The sequence below is a fragment of the Ochotona princeps genome, chromosome Y (genome assembly GCF_030435755.1).
Source record: "Ochotona princeps isolate mOchPri1 chromosome Y, mOchPri1.hap1, whole genome shotgun sequence".
Lineage (NCBI taxonomy): Eukaryota > Metazoa > Chordata > Mammalia > Lagomorpha > Ochotonidae > Ochotona > Ochotona princeps.
This window is the reverse complement of record NC_080866.1, coordinates 10,715,966-10,743,314: the sequence shown is the minus strand read 5'-3', so window position 1 is coordinate 10,743,314 and position 27,349 is coordinate 10,715,966. Positions and strand designations below refer to the sequence as shown.

Here is a 27,349-nt window from a genome sequence, read left to right as displayed (position 1 = left end):
ACTCCCCTGCCAAGGAAGAAAAGCCTTTAGCTCCCTCAGTGATAACTGAGGACTACATTGAGAAAATGGGGCTACAGAATGACAGTGGCAGAAGAATAATCTCAGAGTTCAAAGATATTTCTTATTACAATGGGAAAACAATTAAAAGGTGAAAGCAGAGCTGGGTAAAGCTATAAAAGAAGAAAATATATTTAAGAAGTAAGACACACTATTAAAAGGCCCACATAGAAGAGTTATAGAAATCCTAGAAGGTGCAGAAAGAGAAGTTCTGTTTAAAAATGCATTCAATGGGCCAAGCAGCATGTGCTAACAGCTGGGTTCCTCATCTTGGTGGCGCCCGGGGTCCCGTGTGGGTGCTGGTTCTAATCCTGGCAGCTCCACGTCCCATCCGGCTCTCTGCTTGTGGCCTGGGTAAGAGTCGAGCACAGTCCAAAGTTCTGGGATCCTGCAGCCATGTGGGAGACCCAGAAGAAACACCTGGCTCCTGGCTATGGATTGACTCAGCTCCAGCTGTTGCACTAACTTGTGGAGTAAATAATTGGATGGAAGATCTTCCTCTCTGTCTCTCTTCCTCTCTGTATATATGACTTTGTAACAAAAATAAATAAATCTTTATCAAAGAAATGAATTCAATGCGCCTGGCATGGTAGTCTAGCGTTCAGAATCATCATTTTTCATGCATCAAGAACTCATAGGACACTAGTTCTAATACCCACGACCTGACTTACCCTACAGCTCCTGGCTTGTGTCCTTGGAAAACAGTGAAGGATGGTCCAAACCATGCGATGCTGCACCCAGACTGGAGACCTAGAAGAGGCTCCCGGATCCTGTTTTCGAATCAACTCAGCTCCTGCCATCACTGATGCTTGGGAAGTGAGTCAACAGGCAGAAGATCTTCCTCTGACTCTCCTGCTCTATATATTTGACTTCCCAATAAACATAAAATAAATCTATTTTAAACAACAAATTCAATGAAATAACAAATGAGAAATTTCATAAACTGCAGAAAGAATGGACATTAACATCCAGGAAGGGCACAGAACACCCTACAGGTGTTTTGACCAAAAGTAATCTTGACCACAGTGCAAGATAATCAAGCTCTAGTCAATGGAACACAAAGAAGAAATCCTTCAATGCAGTCAAGAAAAAAAAAAAAAAAGATCAATTGACATATAGAGGAAGTACAATTAAATTCATAGCTGATCTCTCACAGCAGACTATAGGCCAGAAGAGAATGGTGTGATATATTCCAAATTCTGAAAGCAAAGATTGTGAGTTCAGGATAACATCTCAGCAAAGCTTTCCTTTGTCATCTTCTCCTAGTTTTGGATTTTTATTTATATTCTCCTATTTTTGGTGATTTTTTACATAGGTGATTAGGATGAATAGGGTCAAGGGCTACAGGACATTAGGTGAGATCACAATTTCCACATTCTCTCTTTTTTTTTGTTTTTATTGCTGAATCTGCAGGAAGGGAGTAGTCAAGGAGAGAAGTCACATTCAGCCTCCTTTATTGACAAGGCAGATAAACAGAGAGGAGGAAAGACAGAGATCTTCTGTTCAATGATTCAGTCTCAAAGTGACCACAATGCCCAGATCTGAGCTGACCTGAAACCAGGAGCCAGGAGCTTCTTCTAGGTCTCCCATGTGCATGCAGGGTCCCAAGGCTTTAGGTTATGCTTGACTGCTTCCCAGGCCACACACAGGGTGCTGGATGGGAAGTGAAGTGGACCACTGGTATTAGAGCCAGCACCCATATGATATCCTGGCCTGTGCAAGTGAGGACTCTAGGCTACCGTGCTGGGCCTGGCTTTGTTTTGTAAAAATGAAGATTCTTCCACAGTAAAGAAAAAAGCATATGCCTTGACTGCTCTCAATGGACCAGCATGCGGGTGGAGCAGTGGGCAGGCCTTCCAAAACCAGAGTGTCTTTGGGAGGAAGAAATCTCTTTGCTTTCACAATATGCCTTATACACAAATCGTCTGGCTCCAATTCTATGAAATCTGTGAGATTGTTCAGTGCACAGCTGTTAGGCAAGAGGAAGGAAACTTACAACTGACAGTTCAATCATAACATGCACTTTGCCCCCATGGCGATTTTCTGGTTTCATGGCCCCTACAGAGATGAGCATCAGGATTATTTAGAAGGAGGAGCAAGTGCATGGAAAGAAGCTGCATGGAAATGGAAGCCAAGGAAAAGAAGGGAAATAAGTAACAAAAAGAAATAGTGTTGGCCTATGCAGAGGGAACCTCCTTTGCAGAGACTGAAAGGAGCATTTGTAGTTCTTGTCCACGTTGGAGGATGTTCCTGGTACTCAGTGACGTGCCTTGGGAGAACACAGTCATCTCCATGCTGAAGCCTCATGCAATTAAAATGTGACAGTTCTCCTCAGCATTCTCATTCTGCAAAATCATTCTGGTACTGGGTTTGTGAGTTGATGTTTACCTAATAGAATGAATTGCCTAGTGAAATGATTCCATCTATGAATACATGATTGTCCCATGACTTACTTTAGGGTGGAGATAGAACGTTGTAGTAGTGGGAGGTGGGGGGCAGCCTCATTCCATGACTGTTCGGAGAATTTCCGCCTCACTCACTTTTTGCTTCCCAAATCACTGAACCCTAATCTTCTTTGGCCATCAGCCTCTGTCACCCACACCAAGATTCAAAAACTCTACAATTCCCCACCTACGTAGCCCTTTGAGAATAGCTAGTAAGATGAACGTATGTATTAAAGGAACTGCCTGAGAAGAGAATATTGAACACCAACCTATGAATAAAAAGGTCCTGGATCCATGAGAATGTGGTGATTGCCAAGTGAAATATTCCGTATTACATAGAACACTGAATCCTACAGATGACACTACTATTACATATGATTGCATTAAACGCTACAAAGGAAAAAGCCAGACTTTGATGAAAGTGTGAATGGATGTCTAGATGGGTCCAGAGGCAAGGTCCAAACCTCAACAGTTTAAGAAGAAATTCCCTAATCAAATATTTAAACTGAACTTCAAAGGATAAATGGGTACCAGATGAATAACAGTTGCTCTAGTTAAGACACTTTTGGAGGGGCCAGCACTGTGGCCACTACCTGTACCTTAACCTGTACTTTAAGCCATTACCTGTGATGCCCACATCCTGCATGAGCATGGGTTGGAGTCCTGGCTGCTCTACCTCTGATCCATTTCAAATAAATATTGGTAACAAAAAATCATTTAGACATCACACTCCGTGTCAGAGTTCCTTCAGTATGACACAGAATGAATCATCCAGACAGACACCCACATAGTCATGCAAACACCTACATGTAAGTGCACCATACATCTGTTGGTCTTCAGCACTGAGGCTATAGAGCCTGGAAACAGCAGGCGGAGGTACCAGAAGATGCCATTTCTTGCAACAATATCAGAGCCAAAGTCAAAGAGAGGCCATCATGCTTCACTGGAGATAAGATTCCTCTCCTAAACCCAATGTGTATTTAACAACAGGTTTCTCTCCCACAGTCCGTGAACAGATCCGCCTTTCATATACCCAAAAGAAATACAGGTTTACAGCTCCATGAAGTCTTAAGGAAAACTGATCTACAACCTCTGTCCTAAACAGTAGTAGCTGTGGTGGCATGTAACTTGGTCTTCAGGTGTGTATGCAGACAACATTCATTAGCATGAAGAAAACAGGTTGGTGAAAGATGTGTCTAAGGGTCACAAGTCAACATCCCCCAAAAATCTCAGCAACACTCGTCTGTTTCTCTAACCCATTTCTCATCATGAAAGTGGAAACGTGCTTAAACATTTCTTCAGTCTGTACACTGTTGGAGAAATTCATGACTTAAATATCTCAAGACTTCTCTGAACTAAAGGCTGCTGGCTTGTGTTGGCTGTTAGATGATTTTATCTCTCTTTCACTCTCCTTCTCCACAAACACGCTGCTTCCTCCCACATGTGTTCTCTAGTAAGCTGATGAGTGTAGTCTCAACCACACTCCCTGAAAGCATATGGCTTCTACCTTCTGTGTCCTCTGGTGTGTGATGAAATGTAATTTCTGTGTGAAAACCCTCCTACACTCCCTTCAAATTGAGAGCTTCTCCCTTGTGAGTCTCTTGGTGCCTGGTGAGGTGTGATTTTTGTGTGAAGCATTGCCTGCATTATTTACACTCATTGGGTTTCTTCCCAGTTTGCAAACTCTCTGGTGACAGATAATAATCTGTGACATATCACTGATGCCCTACAAACAGTTGCCATACTCAGTCCCTACTCTGGGAATGCTACCTCTCACAGAAGATTTGAATGCTTCCTCTGCATTCACTGCCTAGCCTCTTGTGGGATCATCCTCTTTTTCTCACTCTCACTCGAGGCCTCCACTGACTTTTGGGTGGAGGCTGGAAGAAGAAAAGAATGGCCCTTATTTCTTCCTCTGCTTATTTGTTTTTGAAATGGGTTTGGAATTTTTATGGACCTCTCGTCCTTAACTGTGTCATGGCATCTATGTGGATCAGATGGTGCCCATCCCCTTGAGAATGGTTCCCTGGTTACAGGAGCTGTCTTGCAGATGTTTCTGAGAAGTCCTAAGAGCAGGAACTAAGGATGGCATGTTGAATGAGGGACTTGTGACTGAAGACGACAAGCGAGCATAGGTAACCAGGATGGATCTCGGACTACATTGTGTCTTCTAAAATAAGATGGTTTGAGGTTAGCACAGATACAGACAAGCAGCCTGGCTACCTGCTTTCACTTGGGTTAAGCCTGTCCTACTATTTGTTCCTCATGTACTAGCAAGAGCTGGCATCCACCAAGTGATCCTGTGTGATACGTCAATTATCTTCTTTTTATTTAATTTCTATGACAGCTTTAGAAATCCAAAAGTTCTGTATCAGCAGATCTTTTCACAAATGAACCAGTCCAATGCAACCCAACTACCATTCTGTAGTTTCACTCTTAGACTTCCTTCATAGCTTAGACCTCAGGGACCTCTACCACGTCTGTTGAGGATGTCCTCTTCCTTCATGTTTCCCTGTACTTCTCTGTCCCACAAAGCCTTCACTTGGATCCCTGGCACTTTGTCTGAAAAGTTACTTGAGGCTATCTTTTTGTGTTTGAAAGGAACTCTGATCACTCAGGGTAGAATTTCCTTCTTGACACTCTTTATGAACAGGAAGAGCTCTATGAAGGAAGAAGCCACACAACAGGAGATCCACAAATTTGGAAGACACATTTTGTTAAAGATGAGCACCTATGAGTAGATATGTGTTTCTCAACCCAAAATAAGTGCAACTTGATGTTTTGTGTTCCTGTTCTGGCTAGGCAAGGGACAGTAATGCCCGTTCCTGAGTCTGAGACAACCTAGCTACCACTGCCTCATGCCTATGCCAAGGATTGCTTTTCCTCCCTGTCACACAAATCATGTGAAAGACTATCGTCAGGTGTCATGCCTCTCTGTATTGACCAATCTCAGCGTATCCCCATTTTTCATGCATTGGACCTTCCCACTTCCAAGATTACTCCATCCATTGACTGACTAGTTCTCTGACCCCAATTTCAGATACCCACTGCCCTCTGATAGATTTACACATAAGACTCTATCAACCTCAGTGAGATGACCCAAATCTCCACAAGTGTCTTTTTTCCTCAGGAAAAAAGTGCTACTTACCTCTCACTGTTGTGAGCTCTTCCTTTTTCTTCCCTTCTTTTTCTTCTCGTTGCTTCCCTTGGTACCCAGCTTCTGGCCATACTCATCCCCATACCATATTAGCAGCTCACAGCCTGGTTTGATGACCTGGCAGGTGTGGTAAAATATCTGCCTGTGGTACTGGAAGGCCACCAAATTCTGCTCCTCATCATTCCGGGCACAGTTCACATACCTGGGGTGGAGATAAATCCTGAGTTTGCATGCTCTGCCACGTTCACATCTCATGTGTTCTGTAATAGCCTCCACCCTGCTTGAATCACAATTCTGCAAGAGCTTTCCCTGCAAACATATACCTCTCTCATGAGATCACTGAATTCCCAGGTACAAGTTGTAGATACAGTGTTCATTGTGATAAGTATGCTTTCTTCCTTCTTTCCTCACTAGTCACCTCAAAACTCAAGCCCACCTTACTCCCACCTTGACTGCCATGAAGCACACAGAGTTTCCCTAAACTCCAAATTTCATTCAGTTTTCTGCTACAGAATTGGATGAGTGGACACACTCCTTACATCTAGCTTTCCACACATGCTCCACAACTCAGCTTTCCCAAAGGCAATCCTTTGGAGTCCTTTCTCTTGGATCTTTCTCCTGGATCTTGGGAGTCCAAGATCCAGATCCAGAAATGTAGAGGAGTCTACATTGTTTCTTATCCTCTCACTGAACTGCTCACAGAAACCCTTGTCCAGATGCAGCTTCCTTCTCTCATCCACATCCCAGGTTTGGTTTTGTTTTGCTTAATTGATAAAGTTTAGTGTTTTATTTTTATTTGAGAGGCAGAGAAGCATACAGGACAAGGGGAAAAAGACAGAGGTGCCAGGAGAATGGGTGGAATGGGGACACAGAAAGGACACAGTGGCAGGCAGGAGCTTCAACCAGGTCTTCCACGTGGGCACAGAGGTCAAAGATTGAGGACATTCTCTAAAACTTACCTGGATGCATGGGGAAGCCACTGGTTTGGCAGTAGAGCAACCAGTACTTGGGATGCAGGCTTCACAGTCACTGCCTTAGCCCACTGCATGTCAATGCCTGTCCCCAGAACCCAGCTGTTTCCTCCTTTTTTTTTTTTTTTGTTTTTTTTGTCTTTCACTGTCTCATCGATTGAAGGTCTTATGTCTGAAGATGTTCTGACATTGTATAATTGTCAAAAGACTAAGAAACATTACTGGCAGGCGCCAATTACATGGAATCTCCATGTATTTAAGAAATTTTTGACACTGGAAGGGCTTAATCAATGCTAATTAGAGAAAGAGTGAGTCTAATGGCCCCAGTGGATCTAGATTCCTCAAGACCCATCTTTGTGTTCTGTTTATTAGACATTGTGATTTATGTTATGGTAAGAAAGCAAGAATTAACAGCATCAAAGATGAAAAAGGCAACATAACAACAGACACCGCAACCATTAAGGACATAAATAGAAATTACTACAAAGCACTGTACTCCAACAAATCAGAAGACCAACAAGAAATGGAAAAGTTCTTAGGCTCACACCACCTGCCAAGACTTAGCCCAGAGGCAACAAACGAACTGAACAAATCCATAACTGAAGCAGAGATTGAATCAGTGATTAAAGATCTCCCATCAAAGAAAAGCCAGGCCCTGAAGAAAACACTACAGAATTCTACAAAACATTCTGAACACAACTAACCCCAATCCTCTACAAACTCTTCAAAACAATAGAAAAGGAAGCAACCCTGACACACTCGTTCTATGAAGTCAACATTACCTTAATCCGAAAACCAGACAGAAAACCAACAGAGAAAGAAAAATACAGACCTATCTCTTTGATGAATATTGATGCTAAGATTCTCAACAAAATCCTAGCCAATTGAATTCAAAAACACATCGGACAGATCATTCATTCAGATTAGGTAGGATTCATCCCTGGGATGCTGGGATGGTTCAACATCCGAAATCCATATATTTGATACACCACATCCAAAAACTGAAAAACAAGAATCACATGATCGTGTCAATAGACGCAGAAAAAGCTTTCGACATAATCCAACACCACTTCCTGCTAAAAACCCTAACCAAGGTAAGCATTGATGGAATAAACCAAAACATAATCAAAGCAATATATTAAAAACCCAATGCCAGCATCATACTGAATGGAGAAACACTGGAAACCTTCCCATTGAGATCTGGAACAAGACAGGGATGTCCACTTCCTCAAATACTACTCAACATAGTCCTAGAGGTACTCGCTGAGGCCATAAGACAAGAAAAAGCAATCAGAGGAATCCAAATGGGAAACAAGTCAAGCTCTCACTGTACACTCTCACCATACACTAAGATCAAATCTAAATGAATAACAGATCTAAACCTACATCAAGAAACCTTCAAACCTTTGGAAGAAAAGGTTGGAAATACTCTGCAAGATCTGGGGGTAGGTCCATATTTCCTAAAGTTGACACCAAAGGCAATAGCAATCAAGACCAGAATAAACAAATGGGATTTCATCAAACTAAGAAGCTTCTGTACAGCCAGGGAAATAATCAACAAAGTAACAAAGTAACCCACAGAATGGGAGAAGATATTCACGCACTACATAGATGATAGAATATACAAAGAGCTACAAAACAACCAAAATGTCAAAACAAACAAGCCACTCAAGAAATGGGCATGGGAAATGGGCAGACACTTCACAAAAGAACAAACCCAAATGGCAAATAAACATACGAAAAAATGCTCAAGTTCCCTGGCTTTTAATTGATTGGGATGATACTCTGCTGGCTCTGCCTTCCGTCCCGAGAGGGTATGCCTAAGAAGCCATTGAACTTGGCTGGACAATAAGATGTGGGTTTCTATGTTTGGTATATGCTTGCAATGGAGGAATCTCAACTGAACTTGAACTGTGGTTATGCAAAATGTGGAGGAATCCACTATGGTGGGAGGGTTTGGGGAGGAGTGGGGAGAATCCAAGTACCTATGAAACTGTCACATAATGCAATGTAATTAATGAATAAAAAAAGAAATAGTATTTATATAGAATATGCTTTTAGAAACAGGTCATGACATTCACAGGTCATTAGAATAAACATGAAAGAGGACATATGATGCAAAAGTCACGGAGGAAAGTAAAGGAGAAAGGAAAGTGATCTTGTCTTGGAAAGAAATATCCTCTTCTAGTTGTAACATGCCATGGCTCTTACCTCATCCAATTGGCCAAAGAAGTATCCTTCCCATCCACGTACTCATAGCTGTTCCTGCCCTTGGCTATCTGAGTTTCAAAAAAATAGGTTAATATGTTTCTGAAATGGGTGCAGTTCAGCAGAATTATTAACAACTCTATCCTCATGTTCTGTGACATTACATGACTCCAACACATGTTGAGACTTTACATAGTGTTGGAACACATTTATTCTGGTTTATTTCCCTACAGTAGAAGCCCATAGAGGAGATTGCCACTGCTGTATTGTTAACAGACAAGTGATTTTCTCTAGGCTAATATTTATTTATTTTTGGAATTATTTGGTTTTATTAGTAACATGTACAGAGAGGAGGAGACAGAGAGAGAGAAAGATCTACCATCTGATGAGCCACTCCCCCAACTAACCACCACAGCCAGAAATGTGCCGATCTGAAGCAGGGAACCAGGAAACTCTTTGGGGTCTCCCATGCAGATGCAGGGTGCCAAGGCTTTGGGCCATCCTCAACTGCTATCCTAGGCCACAAGTAGGGAGCTGGATGGAAAGTGGAACTGCTGGGATTAGAAAGAGTGCCCAGGTTTGATCCCAGCAGGTTCAAAGTGAGGACTTTAGCCACAAGGCCACGACGCCGAGCCCTATGCTAATCTTTACAGCCTGGTTGATCATGTTGGCTCAACTCATGCCATAAATGTGTAGAAGGACACATGAACCAGTCTCATGCTAGGCAGTTGAAAAGCCATCAGACTGGAAAGGGATGTGCTTCTTACATGCCAACTGTACCCACTGTCGGCTTCCTCTTCCACTTTTGTGATCTTGCCATCAAAAGGACCAAAGTGCAGCCCCAAAGGCAGATCAGATGCTTCATTAAATACTCCAAGCCCAGCCTCTGGAATGCTATATGGGCCAACTCGACGTCTAGTAGGCAAACTGAGGAGAGCATGACTAGGATGTCCCTTTTCCACTGGATTGTGCTATAGAAACATGGGGGGTCCATGAGCAGCACAGCTCTTCGGGAAGTAAGTCTGACACTTCTCACAATCTAAAGATGAGAGTAGAAGGGATTAGGAAAGAACAACAAACGTTGCTGGGTATAGAGAACATCAGAAGCAGCCAATTGCTCACATCACTCAGTCTCAGTCTTGCACCCCAAGTTACCAGAAGACAGAATGATGTAAGACCAAATTACAAGTGGAATTTCAATTCAGACTATGGGTTTTTTCTTTGTGGATGTGCCAAAGGGTCACTTACACAGGTAGTCATCATCCTCAATCTCACTGAACTCTTTGTATGTCTGACCTTTTCTTCCTTTCAAGTTGTACATCTGAAATTCTTCATTCTCATCCTTTCTTCTGAGTTCTGAGATGGAGAGACTAAGTCAGTGAAGTTATCAGTTCTTTTGGGTTTAATGTTTCTAATAAAATAAAAGGCTTTCAAGACAAGGAAAAACTGCATGGAGATTTGTTTTTCATTACAATCTCTGGTTTTAATTCATTTCCCCTGAGGTTTGAATATCTGTTTATTTAAACAGCAAAGAAAGACACATCTAGAGATTGACACAGCAGTTGAGGGAATCAGAGCATACAGAAGGCAGAGAGAGGTGGGGAGGTTCACTTTTTGAGTAACCTGGATAGCACCCAAATCAGTCTCAGATCAGAAAGCTTTATTCAGTTTTCCCAGGGGGTTGTAAGACCTCAAGCACTTATCTCCTCACTAAGTGTTACTAAGTTGTATATCAACAATTTGCTAGAGTCAGAGATAGGGTCAGTTCTGGAACCCAGGCACTCTGCCATAGGAAACAGGCATAGTAACTGGCATCTTCACTCCTAGGACAACTGACTTTCTCTCTGTAAAGGTTTTGCATATAGGCTAAGTAACCTGATCCCACCTTTTTTTTTTTTTTTTTGGATAATCCCCAAAGAGCTTAAAATATAATCATGTTTCTAGAGGCTCTATTTGTTTTGTGTTGAGTGTGACCCAAGCATGCAATTGCATCCCTCACAGCTTGACCATCCTCATCAAGCCTCACCCTCCTTGGGCTTCCTAGTGGGCCTAGAGAGACAACTCCTGAAATTATTTTCTTACCAAGTTTTTGTGTAGAGTGCTGTCCTGAGCTGTTTGATTCCTTAGGATGGAACACTGCTTTCCAGCCCTTCTTTGAGCCAGTTGTGTTTAGTGAATTTTCTGTTCCTGATGATTCCTTCGTACTGATTTCATTATGTAAAGGCCCGCTGGACTTTCCCTTTAATGAGAAAGTAGCATGTTTTCTTAAACTCACTGTTTAGTCCAGTTGTCCTTTGGGATTGCAAAGTGTTTTCAGGTACATGGCATTCTTTAAAGTATCAGCAAACAAGGGAACTATGTGAGGTGATTGAATACTGAAGGGAAAAGCTATGTCTGTGTTTCTAGTGTATTTGGGGATAGATCACATCATTTGAGGCTGTTTCTCTCCAGATGGTTTTCAATTTCCTCTGCATAAGTGAAAGTGGAAAAGGAGTGAACATTTAGAAAGATAATCTGGAGAACAAAATTTGTGAAGCATGTCGGTAGGGCTTCTTTAGAAAAGTATGTCTTCCCAAAAGGTTAAATACCACATGTTTTCCTTAATTTAAGATGATATGATGTTACGTATAAGATGTTATGTTTTGAATATTATATGTTGTGTATAAACTAAAATTGAAGTATAGGTGAGGTGGTCACCGAAGTTGGCTGGGAACTCGCATTTACTTTTAACATGTTGGTTACTGATTACTATGTCAATTAATTCCATAATGATGTAAATTTTTGCTGATTTTATGTTGGAGCTTCCAATTGACTGGGATGATAATCTGCTGGCTCTGTCTTTAGACCAGAGAGGGTATACCTAAGAAGCCGTTGAACTTGACTGGACAATAAGATGCTGGACTCTATGTTTGGTATACGCTTGCAATGAGGAAATCTCAACTGAACTTGAACTGTGGTTATGCAACAAGGTGGATTAATCCACCATGGTGGGAGGGTTTGGGGAGGAGTAGGGAGAACCCAAGTATCTATGTAACTGTGTCACATAATACAATGTAATTAATGAAGTTAAATAATAAATAATAATAATAATAAAAGAAAAGTTTGTCTTATCAACCTGTGGAACGTGAAGGGAAAATATAGGAAAGCAAAGACAGGATGAAATACAACTGGAGAATTTGGTGGCATACATGAGCTTAGAAAAAGGTGAAATCAGATGATTGTTCAAAAAGTAAGATGGTGAAAAAAGCTGAAAATGACAATATCCTGAGCATATTTGATTTGGGGATTGGATAAGCTGGTGCCTATATCAATTGACTTGAGCCCAGGTGTACTGTTAGATACTTCTCCACAGCTACTCTTCTTGACCTGCAAATTTGCATACATGTAGCTAAAGTTCATTTTGAGATATTACATACTCATTTATTTGATTTAGTAATATCTATAGTGCTACGACCATTTTACCATGTTTTTATAGCTGAAACCCAAGTCATACATACATATATCACACATATAATATATATAGCAGATGTATATAAGATATATATATTTTTAGAATTCCATGGACTTGCTTTTCTGTTTCATCAGAAAATGTTGGGGCCCGGCGGCATGGCCTAGCGGCTAAAGTCCTCGCCTTGAAAGCCCCGGGATCCCATATGGGCGCCGGTTCTAATCCCGGAAGCTCCACTTCCCATCCAGCTCCCTGCTTGTGGCCTGGGAAAGCAGTTGAGGAAGGCACAATGCATGGGGACACTGCACCAGCGTGGGAGACCCGGAAGAGGTTCCAGGTTCCAAGCATCGGATCGGCGCGCATCGGCCCATTGCGGCTCACTTGCGGAGTGAATCATCGGACGGAAGATCTTCCTCTCTGTCTCTCCTCTGTATATATCTGGCTGTAATAAAAAATAAATGATTAAATAAATAAATAAATAAATAAATAAATAAATAAATAAATAAATAAATAAATAAAAGAAAATGTTGAATGAATTTTCCAGAAAATATCGGGAAGTTCTTCATGACCTAAACTCTGCCAAAATTTTGGAGAAGTATCTGTAATCAACTGGAAACTCATAAGTCACATTGTATTGCTGAAGCAACAGGAAACAAAAATAATTGCAAACATTGAAAGGACTGCTTACTTAGTACCCAGAGAAAGAGGAGGTTGTTTTGTCCTACAAGAATGAGGACATGAGTTTAAGATACAATTCTTTTTAATGTATGAGTGAACACAGAGGGAAGTTTAAGTTACTGCCTGTTTGATACATTCTCCACGTTAAACCCTGGAGTCTTCAGGCTTAGATGTTCTCTCTCTCTCTCTCCCTTAAAATTGTATGGTTCTTCTAAGGGAACATTTCCAGAGGGAAGGAGAGACAAATATTATCAATCCACTGGATCATTCCCAAGTGATGGCTACAGCCAGAGCCAGGCTAATCTGAAGCCCAGAACCAGGAGCCTCCTCTAGGTCTCCTACGTGGTGCCATGGTCGTAAGGCTTTGGGCCATCCTCCACTGCTTTCCCAGGCCATCAGCAGGGAACTGGATGGGAAGTGGAACAGCTGGGAAATGAACTGGCTTCCACATGGGACCTCAGGGTGTGCAAGGTAAGGATTTAGCAACTAGGCCCTTGCAGACTTTCTCTGCTCTAAGTAAAGTCCCTATGAATTTGTGGACACCACTCTTATCTCAAACATTTAACAGTACTATACCTCACATTCCTCAACGTTTAAAGGAGAGTATTTCAGTAACTGATTCATAGGGTTGTTGGAAGGTTTAACTGTGTGTGTTGATGATAAACCTTACAAAATCTGAAATACCGTGAAAACAACAGATGAAGTAGTGATTATTTGGCTTGTCTTGTTTAATGTTCATGATCTATTATGAAAGATCTATTATGAAAGCTATTATCAAAGATCATCACAGGAAGAAGACAGTTAATAGTATACGGTGTCCTTTCTTCTCTTACCTGTGAGGGAATTAGGAGGATCATTATTTATTGATTTATTATTATTTTCTTTTAGTGAAAGGGTTTTAAGAGCTACTCACCTTCTGCTGTCTGGTGTGTTTCTTTTTTGCAGGTCATGCGACGAGGTTTGACTAGAAGGTGACAAGAAAGCATTGATAAATATTTCAAAACTTTGCAAACTTTTAGCAGAAAAGAATTTTGGATCAGAGAGTAAGGATTCTACCTGTGATCCAGATGTGACATGAAAATATCTTTTAACTATCACTAAGATGTGTGTGTATGTGTTGAAGATTTTTTCTTTAAAACAGACCCAAAAAAGCAAAAGAAATCCTTCATTTCCACCTCCACTCTGACTTATGTCTATTGTGCTCAATTAAATAAAGTAATTTGATTTTCAGAATGTAACTGATGAACAATTTAGGAATAGAAGGAAATTTCCTTGAAAAGAAAATAAAAATATGGAAGAATCTGTAATTAATTACATACTTAGTTTTTAGAAATTGAAATTTTTTTCTCTAAGATCAGATCAAGGAATGGTTTCTACATACTTGCTACTATTATTTGATCTGAAACTTTTCCTAGACAGAACAATGAGGCAAGGAAATAGCTTCTCCAATTTGGAAATAAAGCAACATGTTTTCTACATTTGCATTTGGCATGAGCTTACACAGGGAAAACCCTGAAAATTCCATTAACAACCTGTGAGAGTTAATAAAAGAAAAACTAGCATTGTCATCAGAAAGAAAAAAAATCAACACTTCCAATGAATCCTTGGACAGCAGCTTAAGTAGTCTACAACATCAGCAACCCCATTCTTGAGCACTGGTTTCAGTTTCATCTGTCACTTTCACTTCTTCACCTAGTGGTGCAATTGGGGAAGTAGGAAGCAATGGCCCTAATACTTGGGTTTCTTCTACCCAAATGAAAGCTTCCAGTCTCTAATGTTGACCAGGTTCATCTGCACAGACTAGGGAGTGAATAAATGGGTAGATCTCTCTGTCTCATTTTCTCTCCCTTTCTCTGACTTTGAACAACATACACAAACCACTTATGTACAAGCTTGGTTGTACTTTCGTCTTGAATTAGTTATTTCATGTTGACAGTCGATCATTCATACATTTTCCACTTTTTGTCTGATTAATAACATAGTTACTGTTCTAGGATCTTATGTCAGCAGCCTCTGATGGGCACTGTTTTCAAGATAGTAAATGGTGTTAATCAAATATTGCTGAGTTTGATGCCAAGAATGGTTTTCAGTTGCTGCTTATTTCTCCTGGCCATCACTTTCTTGACTAGGTCTCTATTCTCAAAAGCATCAGTGTTGTCCAGGGGCTGTGAGTGCCAGCACTCATAAGAAAGCCAGTTGAGGGGGCTCTCAGAGTTAGATTAAAGCAAAATCTTCCCTTTAGGCAATACACCTAGAAGGAGAAATGGAAGGAAAAGCGATTCATAGCACTCCCAGGATGGACTGGGAGTATTGAGTACAGGTGAGAGGTCTGTATATTCAGAACACAAACATCCTTGTCCATATTCATCCCTGAACAGGTGGGACAAGGGGAGGAGACACACAGGCACAATGGGCTGATGCTGCATAGGTCTTTGTGACTTACATGCTATATTTCCACTTCATTTTTTGAAAGTAGGTCTTCTCTGACTTGCCAGTCTTTGCACCCTATTCTTTGGAGAACTACATGGAAATTTTTTGAAGGCATCTTGGAATGTTAGAAGACATGAGAGGTTGCTGTGTAATCACAGTGGCTACAGAAGAACAAGGTATCAGCCATGTCCTCTCGTCTAAATACAGTTGTCTACTCTGCCAATGCTAAACATCTGTCCTGAACCTCCCTTGCCAACCTCACTAACACAGCACTGTGCCCAAGGCTCTCACCTCCAGATTTCCCAGTGCTGAAGCTGGTTATGTCCAAGCTTGCTTTGGCAGGAACCTTGACACATGTGATTCTGGTATCCCACTCCAACTCCTCTGAGTTTGTCATCAGGCAAGAATTCTGAGAGAGGGAAGGTGCAGGGGCTTGCTGTGAGCTAGGTCTGAAAAACCCGGAACCCAGCCATGGGTTGAAGTACCAGCAGGATGGTGATCAACAGGCAGGCTCTGCCCTCACTGAATTCCTACAGCTCTAGACATCTGCTGTCTCAACAAAGAGAGGTGCATCGTCATGGAAACCAGAATGTGGGGCAGACAGGCAGTTAATGGAATACTGGAATTCAGGGCTCCTTGGGGGTGAGGAGGGGGCCAAGCATGTCAACTTTCAGACCTTCAGGTTTGTACTGAAGAATGATGGGCTTCCCCACAGGTGGGTAAAGTTTGCGGTCTCAGGTGAAACAGGGTTGGAGTCTAAGATGGGAAGCTTATGAACCTGACTGAAGAGTATGTGCCTTTGGTACTTTGAGGTTACTGAATCCTGGGAAAGTGGCTGAGCATTTGTGTGAATGAGGCTTGGGATCTCTCAAGCTGGGCAGTTTAGGACTGGCCCTGGACTTTATTCAAAGGGCAACTCTGTGATTGGTGACATGCTGAGTGTTGGTTATTGCAGCACACCAGGCTTGAGGGCAAAGGGCTCTCTCAGGCTAGTGGACATGGTCTCTCAACTGCAAAGGACCCATACTCTATCACCCTGAGGAGATTGTTAGGTGCTCAGGGTGAAGGGGCCCTTTGTTAATATCACATTGCCTGGTCTGTGTTGTAGTGAATGTGTACCTTTGCTAACCCTGATGAATCAATTCATTAAAAATGAAAATGATAAAGAAATGAAATTGTATTGCTAGGAGAAAAATGACAAAACAATGAAGCAAAATAAGGGAGAACTTTACAGTACAGAATCAAAGCAGGAAATACATATATTTAATACTTGAATCTATAGCTGAAGGGGTAGATAAAGTATTAGTGACAGAAAAAAATAACGTCAACTTAGAGAAAGATACAAATTTGAATGTCTTTGCCTTGAATAACCACAAAGTGTTTAGCAGAAGAGAACAATTAAATTCAAGAGATGTATTAAATGTCACAATGAGCATAGATTAATATAACAAATGCTAATTTTTTAAAAAACATATTTTTATTTCATTTCCTTTTTTTAATTAATTACATTGCATTATGTGATACATTTTTTTTTTATGCACTGGGATTTTTCCCTGCCCCTTCCCAAACCCTCTCCCCACGGTGGATTGCTCCACCTTGTTGCATTTCCACAGTTCAAATTTAGTTGAGATTCTTTCATTGGAGCTTTTGACCAATCATAAAGTCCAGCATCTTATTATCCTGGTAAGTTCAATGGTTTCTTGATGAGACCATCTCTGGGCTGAAGGTAGAGCCGGCAGAGTATCATCCCAATCAATTAAAAGTCCCAACATAATATTTCCAACCATTTAGAACATTATGGCATTAATTGACATGGTAATGATTAATCAATACATTACTAGGAAAATGCAGGTTCTCAACGACATCCAGTGACTTCTTCATAGACATTTCAATTTTGGTTTATATTCAACCGTGTTCTATACACCTTGAAATGGCTTAGATTGCTATTCAGCTGTATGCCTATTTTCATTTTAGTCTTTAGCAGTTTATAGCATTGAAGCATGTTTTCGCTGAACCTGGCTGCTTTTCAGGTGGTCTAACGCTATAATTCTTACTGGATATATGTCAACATTTTAGGTGAGCATGTTTAACAGGGATGTGCAGAGAAATATTCCATACCCTAGTGGAGGAGTAACTAATCTTTGTGTCCCACCCAGTGAGTTATAAGTGCATCCATGCTAACCGTTTCCTGTCTGTTTCTAAGCTTTCCTTGTTTTTCTCTGTCTAACTATTCTAGTTTGGTTTGTTGGTTTGTTTATGTGTTTGTTTTGAGTGGTTTCTGGAGCCCTCCTGATGGTTATTACGAGAGAGGTTGGGGAACCAAAGTTGGAAGCAGGCAAGGACCAGAGAAAGCTCCTCTCCCTCATCCCGAAGAAAGTTTACTGTTCTTCTGTGTCTGCGGACCACTCAGGGTTCCTGGTTGTTGTTCCGATGACCTTGGATCCTGCAAGTCAGAATTTGCGCTTCTTCCGTCCCATGTGGTAGATCCAAATGGGGGTGGTTTACCTTAGAGTTCTTGGTCTCCGAAGGCACTCCATTTCCTCATGGTCTCCTTGGCAGTAGGGATGTAGTCCTCGGTGCTCCTTGGTACTGATAATCCTTGGTGAGTATCTGGGAGCCTTCATGTTTGGGATAAAAACCTCCTCCTGTCTGCCTGACCACTCTGGTGTTCCCCCTGCTGTATGCATATGCCCTCCTGTTAACAGGATGTGAGGATTACTCCTGATTCCCCCATATGCCTTTGTATATTTACTATTGTCTAATGCTAATTCGAATCTGTTTCTATGAGTTACCAGTTATGATCCTGATAGGTTATATTTCCCGTCTGCCTCACACCTTCTAGGGTGATGTAGATTTCTCTGTTCTTCCTCCCCTTTTCCAAGTATCATGGGGCCTTACAAGTACATTAGGTTTAGTTTTCTTGTTTTTTTTTTTTTTTTCTTGCACCAATGTTTATGTCTACTATTGCTGGGAATCACCAAAATTTCATCTCTGACCTACACTGGGAACCCATTTGGGCACCATTTCTAATCTCAATGGCACTGCTTCTCACCCAGCTCCCTGCTTGTAGCATGGTAAGGCATTCGAAAGACTTGGGAACCTTGATCTATGGGGGAGACCTGGAAGAAGCTCCAGGCTGCTTGCTTCGGGTTGCCTTAGCTCCAGCCATTGCAACTGCTTAGGGAGTGAATAAGTGAACCGATGATCTTCTCCCCTGTCTCTGCATCTCTCTGTATATCTGATTTTCCAATAAAAATATCTTTTGAAAAAGATACTAATATATATATTATTTGTATATATATATATATATCATAATAGATTTCTGGTTCTGTCAAATTTATTTTGTGAAATTTTCAAAGGTAAATGCAGAATGACTTTGTTTTCCAGCTGTCTTTAATCTACGTAATTACCAAATCAGGTCTAACCCAATACAGTAACTTCTTGCTTCGTGAGAATGCTTACTTCCTGAGAAACACATTCTCATGCAGTTTTCTGTGTGTATAAATGCCATGCTGTGTGCTCAAACTAAGATGATTGCAATGTTTGTGGGTGATGGGATCACTCTTTTCTGAGAACTTGCTAAATTGTGTTATGCTGTGCTTGCTAAGTTGCTTGCTATACTCAACCATGTGCATGCATATCCATATAAAAACCCTATCCATTGCAACAAAAAGATGGACACTCTTCTAGGGTTTGTTAGTGTGTGAGCAGGTGCACCAATTATGGCATATCTGCGTAAGAGTATAGAAAAATAATGTCATTGGGAATGGAGCTGAAAGCTTTTTATTTTATGGTGCCATACATTTTTGAATCTGTGTATAATTTAAAGCCATTTATTTTTATTAGAAGGAGTAACGTGGGGACTGGAAAGGGAGGAGGAAGAATAACATAGGTAAGGAGAATGGGAGAGTGGGAAGGAATAGACGGGATGGGGTAGTATAGAGGAAAGTAGGTCTCTCATCTGCTGATTTAGCCTGAAATTGCTACAAAAACCAGGAGTAGGCCATTATGATGTTCCCTGCAGGTGTGTAGGTGCCAGAACACATTGGCTCTCGTCCACTATTCTGTCACATTAGCAGGAAGCTTGATCAGAAGAGGAGCACCAAGACTCCAATCATGTCCCAAATGAAATTCTAGGATTCTGGGTGATGCTTTACTGAAGCCAGACCTGGCCCTGGAGATACATATGTCATTTCACATTTTCTATAGATGCTTTGTCATATAACCCCACACAGTGTTGAGTCATGCCAAGTGGAGCATGATGCATAGAGTAATACTGTGCGTTAACATCCTACAACCAATTATTAACAAGAGAGGACATGCACTTGGGGAGGATGTCCTTTTGTGTGAAGGGATATTAGTTTCCCTCTGATCCTGCTTCAACATATCTACTAACACATAAACTGGGAGGCAGCAGGTGATGGCTCCTGAGTCTAGATGTCTGTCTCCTGCCTGAGAAATGTAAATGGAATCCTGATTCCAGCCTTTGGCTTATCGTAGCTGTGGATGTTGCACATATTTTGAGAGTGAAATAGTGCCACACAGAAGCTCAGCTACAGGGAGAACAGGTCTGTATTGAGCAGGTCACAGAACATCTGCAGGGCTGACTGCAGATGCACATCTCTGGTTTTCCTTTGGAGGAACACACAGAGTAGATTTCCCATCTCTCAAAGTGGGGCCAACTGTGGTCATCTTTACACACGTCTGTCCCTGGTGTTTGGCATATTCTTAGAGGCAGCCCAATAGTCACATTGCAGTACCATATTCACTTCTGGGAGAAGCAACCTGATAGACTTGTTTTCATACACAATTTTTTTAAAAATGCAGTTTAATATTTTTTGTGTGTGTGATGCAGTTCCATAGGCTCTAGGATTTACTTTCCCTCTTACCCCTACTCCACAGCCTATTTTTGCCTCTATCATCACAATAGTGTTGTCCTTCCAAAATAGTCATTAAGTTCATTACTCTGCTATTTAAGTATATCCTGACAATTTAATATGAACAATGCCTTAAAAGGAACCATTATAAATACTATATTATAATACATGTTATATCTTGTATAGTATATCTATGTATTTTTAATTATATATTTATATTTTATACTTTAAACATTTAATTTTTATTGAGATTTTTTCCTGGCAAAACCATAAGTACATATAATTTATGCAGTATTTTAAATTGCAACAATTTCTCTGCTTCTGTTATATGTAATCATATATCATATCAGTTAAAATTATCCACCATCCACCTTTTTCCTAACATAGGGATTTTCTGTAGAAAAATTCTGAATCCAGGATTACAACATTCATCTGATAATTATTCATGTTAACTCTGCTTTACTTTATTTTAATCTCATTTTGGTTACCCTATTAGTGAGGATCCGCCCAACAACTTACAAAATATTTCACCTTATTTATTTTACGTTTTATCTCCCCCTACTTCCTTATATGTTAATTTTTAATTAACAGAGTCATTTACCCCTCCAGAATTATCTGTTTTCTTGAGAGGCTGCCATGTGTTAATTCTCTCTTCATCCCTAAGAGTGTGTAGCAGTATGCAGGATCTTGAGGACCCATGTTTTGGTTTAGTTTGAAGACTAAGAAATTTAGAGCCAACAGGTCTTTGCTCTGTTACTCAGACATACAAATAGGGGGATAAATCTGAAAAAATTAGGTTTCTTGTAAAGTGGAATGACTTGTAAGTGTGTTTTGAGTAAGTTCAATTCTGCTAGTTACTCTGATTCATGACATAGTTGAATGAGTCTGAGAAATGTAAAATGTTCTCCACTCAGATTTCTCACAGCCAATAAGCTAAACTGTATGGCAAATATTTCAGAAAGATATGAAAGCATGCTGTGGGTTTCTATCAGATCATCATATTCTATATTCGAAGAACACCTTAGGATCCTTTGTTGTCGAGATGATCTTCTGTATAGGGTGATAATATATAGGAGAATCTTAACAAAGTGAGAAACATTAGATTAAAGTCTAACAAACTCTGAGGTTAAATAAAAAATCAGTGCCTAGTTTGTAAAATTTGCTTTGTAAAGATCCCTTAATTCCATGGTTAAGTTTTTTTCAAGGTATTTACAGAGTTCTCTCAGCTTTGTGAATGGGACACTATCAGGCATTTCATGTCTCTTTTCATACTCTAGTTTTGAAGAATTGCTGTGTTCTTTTTAGGGAGTCTTACTCACTTCTGTGTTTTTGTTTCTTGTATTTCTGTATTTATTTTTAGGCATATCTAGAAGTACTTTTTGGTTTTTCCTCTGATGGCTTTTATCTTTGAACTACTCTCTGTGACTTGGTTGCGTGACTTCTTCAGTGAAGATCTGGGGGTGTATCGATCGAGGGAATTATCAAGGCATAATCACAGTATCACATCCTCTCTTTCCAGAAGAGCAACAGCCATGATTAGCCCATAGTGGCTACAACTATCAGCACTTGCAGCACACAGAACCTCAGTGTAGGCCTGTAAGTGCAGAGCCCTGCAATGATCCACCTTGGATACATAGAGATCTTTTAGCCTTGATGTCAGACATGTTGAATGCCCAAAGACCCAGCTTTACACCATACACTGTCATGCAGTCACAGCATTCCCATAGTCTTTGCATAGAAGACTCCAACAGTCACAAAATGTTGGGAATTCTCTCGTTTCTGTGAATCTGCCCCTCCTGCAGGGTGAGGAGTGGTGTTCCCAGCACCAGTTATTAATGGCCTGCCTTCGTAGTTTGTGCCCAAGAAACTGGGCTCAAAGTCAGAGAGGAACATGCATTATCCTTATAATACAATCACCTAGCAGTGCTCTTGTAGAACTAGGTGTGCACCACAGCCACTACAATCCCTGCTGATCTCAAAGAGGTGGTTTCTCCTGAATAAACCAGGGCACACCAATGTGACACTATCTCCTACTGGTCCATATGAGTTATATATTTTAATTATATATGCATGTATACATATACATTACACATACACAGTATACATATACATTATATGTTTATATTATACATATGTTATACATACATTATATACATTTATAAATAAATACATACGTATGCACACACATATATACATATACACATAACATATACATATATAGATATACACATACATATATACATATATCATACATACTTTATACATATACATTATATATGTGTATGTGTATATATTAAAATATATGTATTTTTAATTATATATTACATATTGTAACATATATAAATTTTGAACAACTATTCAAGGGAAGAAGAAATTGAGAGAATGCAAGAAAATATTTGAACGTGATTAATTGAGTTTGAATCTGCATGTATCAAGTGTATATAAGCTTCTGAAATAATGCATCTGCAACAGCAGCAACAGAAGAAAAGCAATGCATTTATTAGATGCTTGTGCACATTTCTTAAAAGAAGAAAGAGGGATTATAAACAGAGAATGAATCATGCTCTCAAATATCGACCCCTTCCTGCTGGGGTCCGTGCAGTAGATGTGAATAACACGAAGATGTGAAGAGAACAGCTCCCCTGCTTGGCAGGGCCTGGTGGATTTCTCTCTGACCACCTTGACACAGTTCCACCCCCTTTCTACATGGACACTCAACCACCCCACTAAGAATTTTGTAATCTATTGAGGCATTGTTTGCCTCTGTGCCATGGCTTTTGTAACCAACATGCACTTGAGAGTTAATGTTATTGATAATGTCTTGGTGAGGGGGCATTTAACTGTACACAGGAGTACAATTAAACCCATGTCATTTCTGGACACCTTATTGTGTGCCTACCCAGTGCTCTGAAATCTGACCCAGACATATAGCATGCTTTCAGAAAAATGGCTTGATAAGAATTTTACAAACTAATGGAAGTGCGACCCTGGGGGAGCAGCCCAGCCAGGACGGATCTGTGAACGAGGACTCAGCATGCCAAGACCACAGCCGCAAGGCAGTGAGGGAGTCCCTGGCTAATTCCTAGGCCCAAGAGCTACCACCTCCCCCTGCGTAAGCCCACCATGAGGCAACCTCCGGAACAGGGCTAGAGGGCTAGCTCCGCCCCTTGGGCATAAGGTAGAGGTGGGGAGAGTGGGGGAGGGATTGGAATCTTGGCGTAGAGGCAGCTGGCTGCCCCCCAGGGCTCGGGACGGCCCTGAGAGAGCAGCCCAGCCAGGCCGGATTCAAGAACGAGGACTCAGCATGCCAAGACCACCGTAGCAAGGCAGTGAGGGGGTCCCTGGCTATTTCCCAGGCCCAAGCGCTACCACCTGCCCCCTTTAAGTCCACCATGAGGGAATCTCCGAAATGAGGCTAGAGGGCTAGCTCCGCTCCTCGGCCATAAGCTAAAGGTGGGGCGAGTGGGGGAGGAATTGGATTCTTGGCGTAGAGGCAGCTGGCTGCCCCCCAGGGCTCGGGACGGCCCTGGGAGAGCGGCCCAGCCAGGCCGGATCCAAGAACGAGGACTCAGCATGCCAAGACCACTGCTGCAAGGCAGTGAGGGGGTCCCTGGCTATTTCCCAGGCCAAAGAGCTACCACCTCCCCCCGGGTAAGCCCACCATGAGGGAACCTCGGAACGGGGCTAGAGGGCTAGCTCCGCCCCTCTGCCTTAAGGTAGAGGTGGGACGAATTGGGGAGGGATTGGAACCTTGGCCAACCAAACTAAGACCCAGAAGCTCGAGTGGCCTAGTAGGAGATAGTAGGCATCTTCCTCTTAGGTAACTACCCCTCTAATGAACACAAAACCAAGATAGAGGTAGGTAGCTAAACAGAAACGCACATGCCAGCATTTATCTGGATGGGTAGAGGGTTGGTCCGGTTGAGTTGGGCTTCAAAATGTATCAATAATTTCCAAAGTTTAATGAGAGGTAGAACAGACTGAACAAGACTGCGGTAACTCACTCACATGCATGGAAAGCAGGGACTGGTGTAGATCGGGTGGAGGTTGTGCCGATTCATCCCAACAGGGCTACAGCTCACATTGATTTATGTGGGAATGAGTGTGAAGTCGGTAGGATTGAGCTGGAACACAATACCCGTTGGTCCAGGTGGATGACAGAGCTGGAAACAGAACTGACCCAGCGGAGTCCGGTCACCTTAAGCAGGACTGTGACATTAACAACATGCCAGAGAAACATATCGGGGGAAGACTCAGTTGGGGAGGCGAGGGTCAAACACTATAGAAATTCCAGCCCCACAGGTCACTTTTAGAGATGGAATGGTGATGGACTAAACTAGGTGTGACTGGGAAGCATGCCTTTGACCACAGATTTGAGAACCGACGGCAATCTGGACTAGTTTGGGCAGCGGCACTACAGTGTGCATTCTGAGGGGGTGTGGGGTGGGCCGGACTACAACGTTCACCAGCTCAAGCAGGGCAAAGGGGAGGGCTGATTGCACCGGCACTGGCCCAAAGCGCAGTGGCATGTAGGTGAACGGGATCCGGGAGGAGCTCAAAGGGGGAGAAACGTGAAGTTCCCCAGGAGAATTATATCTCCCACTGGTGAACTGGGGGTCGGAAAGGCTGGGAAAAGCTGCATCAACAGCTGGTTAATGTATTAAAATGCCAATGGAATGGGTGCGCTGGGCAATACAGAGCACACCTTAGCCCACAATTAAGGTTGGTAACCAGGGTGAAGCACAGGACATGCCCGACTAAGTTTTTATGCCAACTGGTCTACATGAGCCACGGACGCTGATCCACAGTGTCTAAGGCTAAGTTTGTAACAGTTGAAGGGCTAGGCCAAGCTGACTCAGAGCAACCACAGGCAGGCAGATCCCTGGCTGGGAACAGGCTGCGGTTGAGGGTCTAAGGGAACACTGTAGCTGGGTGGAGGTTCCCACCAAGGGGCACGTGAGCTGGAAAGGGGCTGCATCTAGTCAGGATAGAGTTGTCTCCCTTGGCACAAGTATGCACTGGGACAAGACGCACAGGGTCAGGCCAGACTGCAACACTTTCTGATATGTTTTGATGTTTTTATGTCAGAATGGTTGCTTCCAAATAATCTCTTTTCGCTAGTAGAATTCATCACGTGCTCATGAAGTAGATGATGGCATCATTTTTCCCAAAAGACTTCTATGTTTCCTTTTAGTTAAGCATGTGTTGGTTACTCAGAGGCGCATTATTTTATCAGGGTGCTATAATCTGTTGTTGGTGTTGTTGTTGTTGTGATTGATGTAGCTGTTATGAAATTATGTTGATCCAGAAAACAGTAATACTATTTCAACCCCAAACAGCCTGTATCTCATGCAATAAGACCTTGTGAAGTAACCAGTGAAACAACAATCGATATGAGTCAGATTGCTTATGATCTACATCAAGAATAGTAAAACCTAATAAACTTGTAAGGCCCTATGATACTTGGAAATGAGGAGGGAGAGCACAGAAATCTAACATCACCCTAGTAGGTGTGAGGCAGACGGGGAGTATAACCTATCAGGATCATAACTGGTAACTCATAGACAGCAGACTTGAGTCAGCATTAGACAATAGCAAAACTACAAAGACATGTGGGGGGAATCAGGAGCAATCCTAACAGCCTCTTAACAGGAAGTCATACGCATAGAGCAGGGGGGGACCCCAGAGTGGAGCAGGGGGACAGGAGGAGGCATGTATCCCAACCCTGAAGACACCCAGAGCCTCACTAAGGACTATCAGTATGAGCGCCGAGGACTACATTCCTACTGCCAAGGAGACCACGGAGGAAATGGAGTGCCTTCTTAGGCCAAGAACTCTGAGGTCAACCACCCCCATTTGGATCTACAATGTGGGATGGAAGAAAACCAATTCCTGCCTTGCAAGATCCAGGGTCATTGGAACGACAGCCAGAATCCCTGAGCAGTCCGCAGAAACAGAAGAACAGTAAACTTCCTTCAGAACTAGGGAGAGGAGCTTTCTCTGGCCCTTTCCTGCTTCCAACTTTGGGTCCCCACCCTCTTTCGTAAGGACGGTCAGGATCGCTCCAGAAACCCCAAACAAACAAATGAACAAACTAGAACAGATAGACAGAGAACAACTAGGATAGCTTAGAAAAAGACAGGTAGTGGTCAGCCAGGATGCACTTATACCTCACTGGGTGGGACACAAAGATCAGTTACTCTTCACTAGGGTATGGAATATTTCTCTGCACACCCCTCCCAAAAACGTTCACCTTAACTGTTGACATATGTCCTGTTAAAGTTATAGAGTTAGACTACCCAAAAACGAACTAGGGTCAGCAAAATCATGCTTCAATGCTATAAGATGCTAAATACTAACATTAAAATAGACAAGAGAGCTGAATAGCAATCTATAGCCATTTTAAGGTATATAGAACATGGTTGAATATAAACCAAAATTGAAATGTCTATGAAGAAGCCACAGGTTGTGGTTGAGAACCTGCATTTCCCTAGTAACATATTGGTTAATCAATACCATGTCAATAAATGCCATAATGTCATAAATGGTTGTAAATATTATGTTGGGTTTTTTACCTGATTAGGATGATACTCTGCTGGCTCTGTCTTCAGACCAGAGATGGTCTCACCAAGAAGCCATTGAACCTACCAGGACAATAAGATGCTGAGCTTTATGATTGATCAAAACCTCCAATGAAAGAATCTCAACTGAACTTGAACTATGGAAATGCAACAAGGTGGAGCAATCCACCGTGGGGGGAGGGCTTCGGGAGGGGTTGAGGGAATCCTAGTGCATTAAAAAATGTGTCACATAATGCAATGAAATTGATAAAATAAAAAAAAGCAAACTAATGGAAGTGATGGGAATATGGGCTGAAACTGCTATGACAAAAACATACAGCTACTATGACCCTAAAGGCTGTCCTGTTACTGTGACTCTAAAGGCCATCCTGTTACTGTGACCCTAAAAGCCCTCCTGATATGACAAAAAATATAGCTACTGTGACCCTAAAGGCTATCCTGCTATGGGAAAAAAAATATAGTCACTGTGACCTTAAAGGTTAACCTGTCTTTGCAAGT

The 27,349-nt window shown here is 41.8% G+C and overlaps 2 pseudogenes; one reads left to right on the top strand and one right to left on the bottom strand.

Annotated features, from left to right (window-relative positions):
* The window catches only part of LOC131478753 (histone-lysine N-methyltransferase PRDM7-like), a 179,296-nt pseudogene that overhangs the window by 133,468 nt on the left and 18,479 nt on the right, over positions 1-27,349 (top strand).
* Positions 5,653-20,969, bottom strand: LOC131478680 (histone-lysine N-methyltransferase PRDM7-like; annotated as a pseudogene).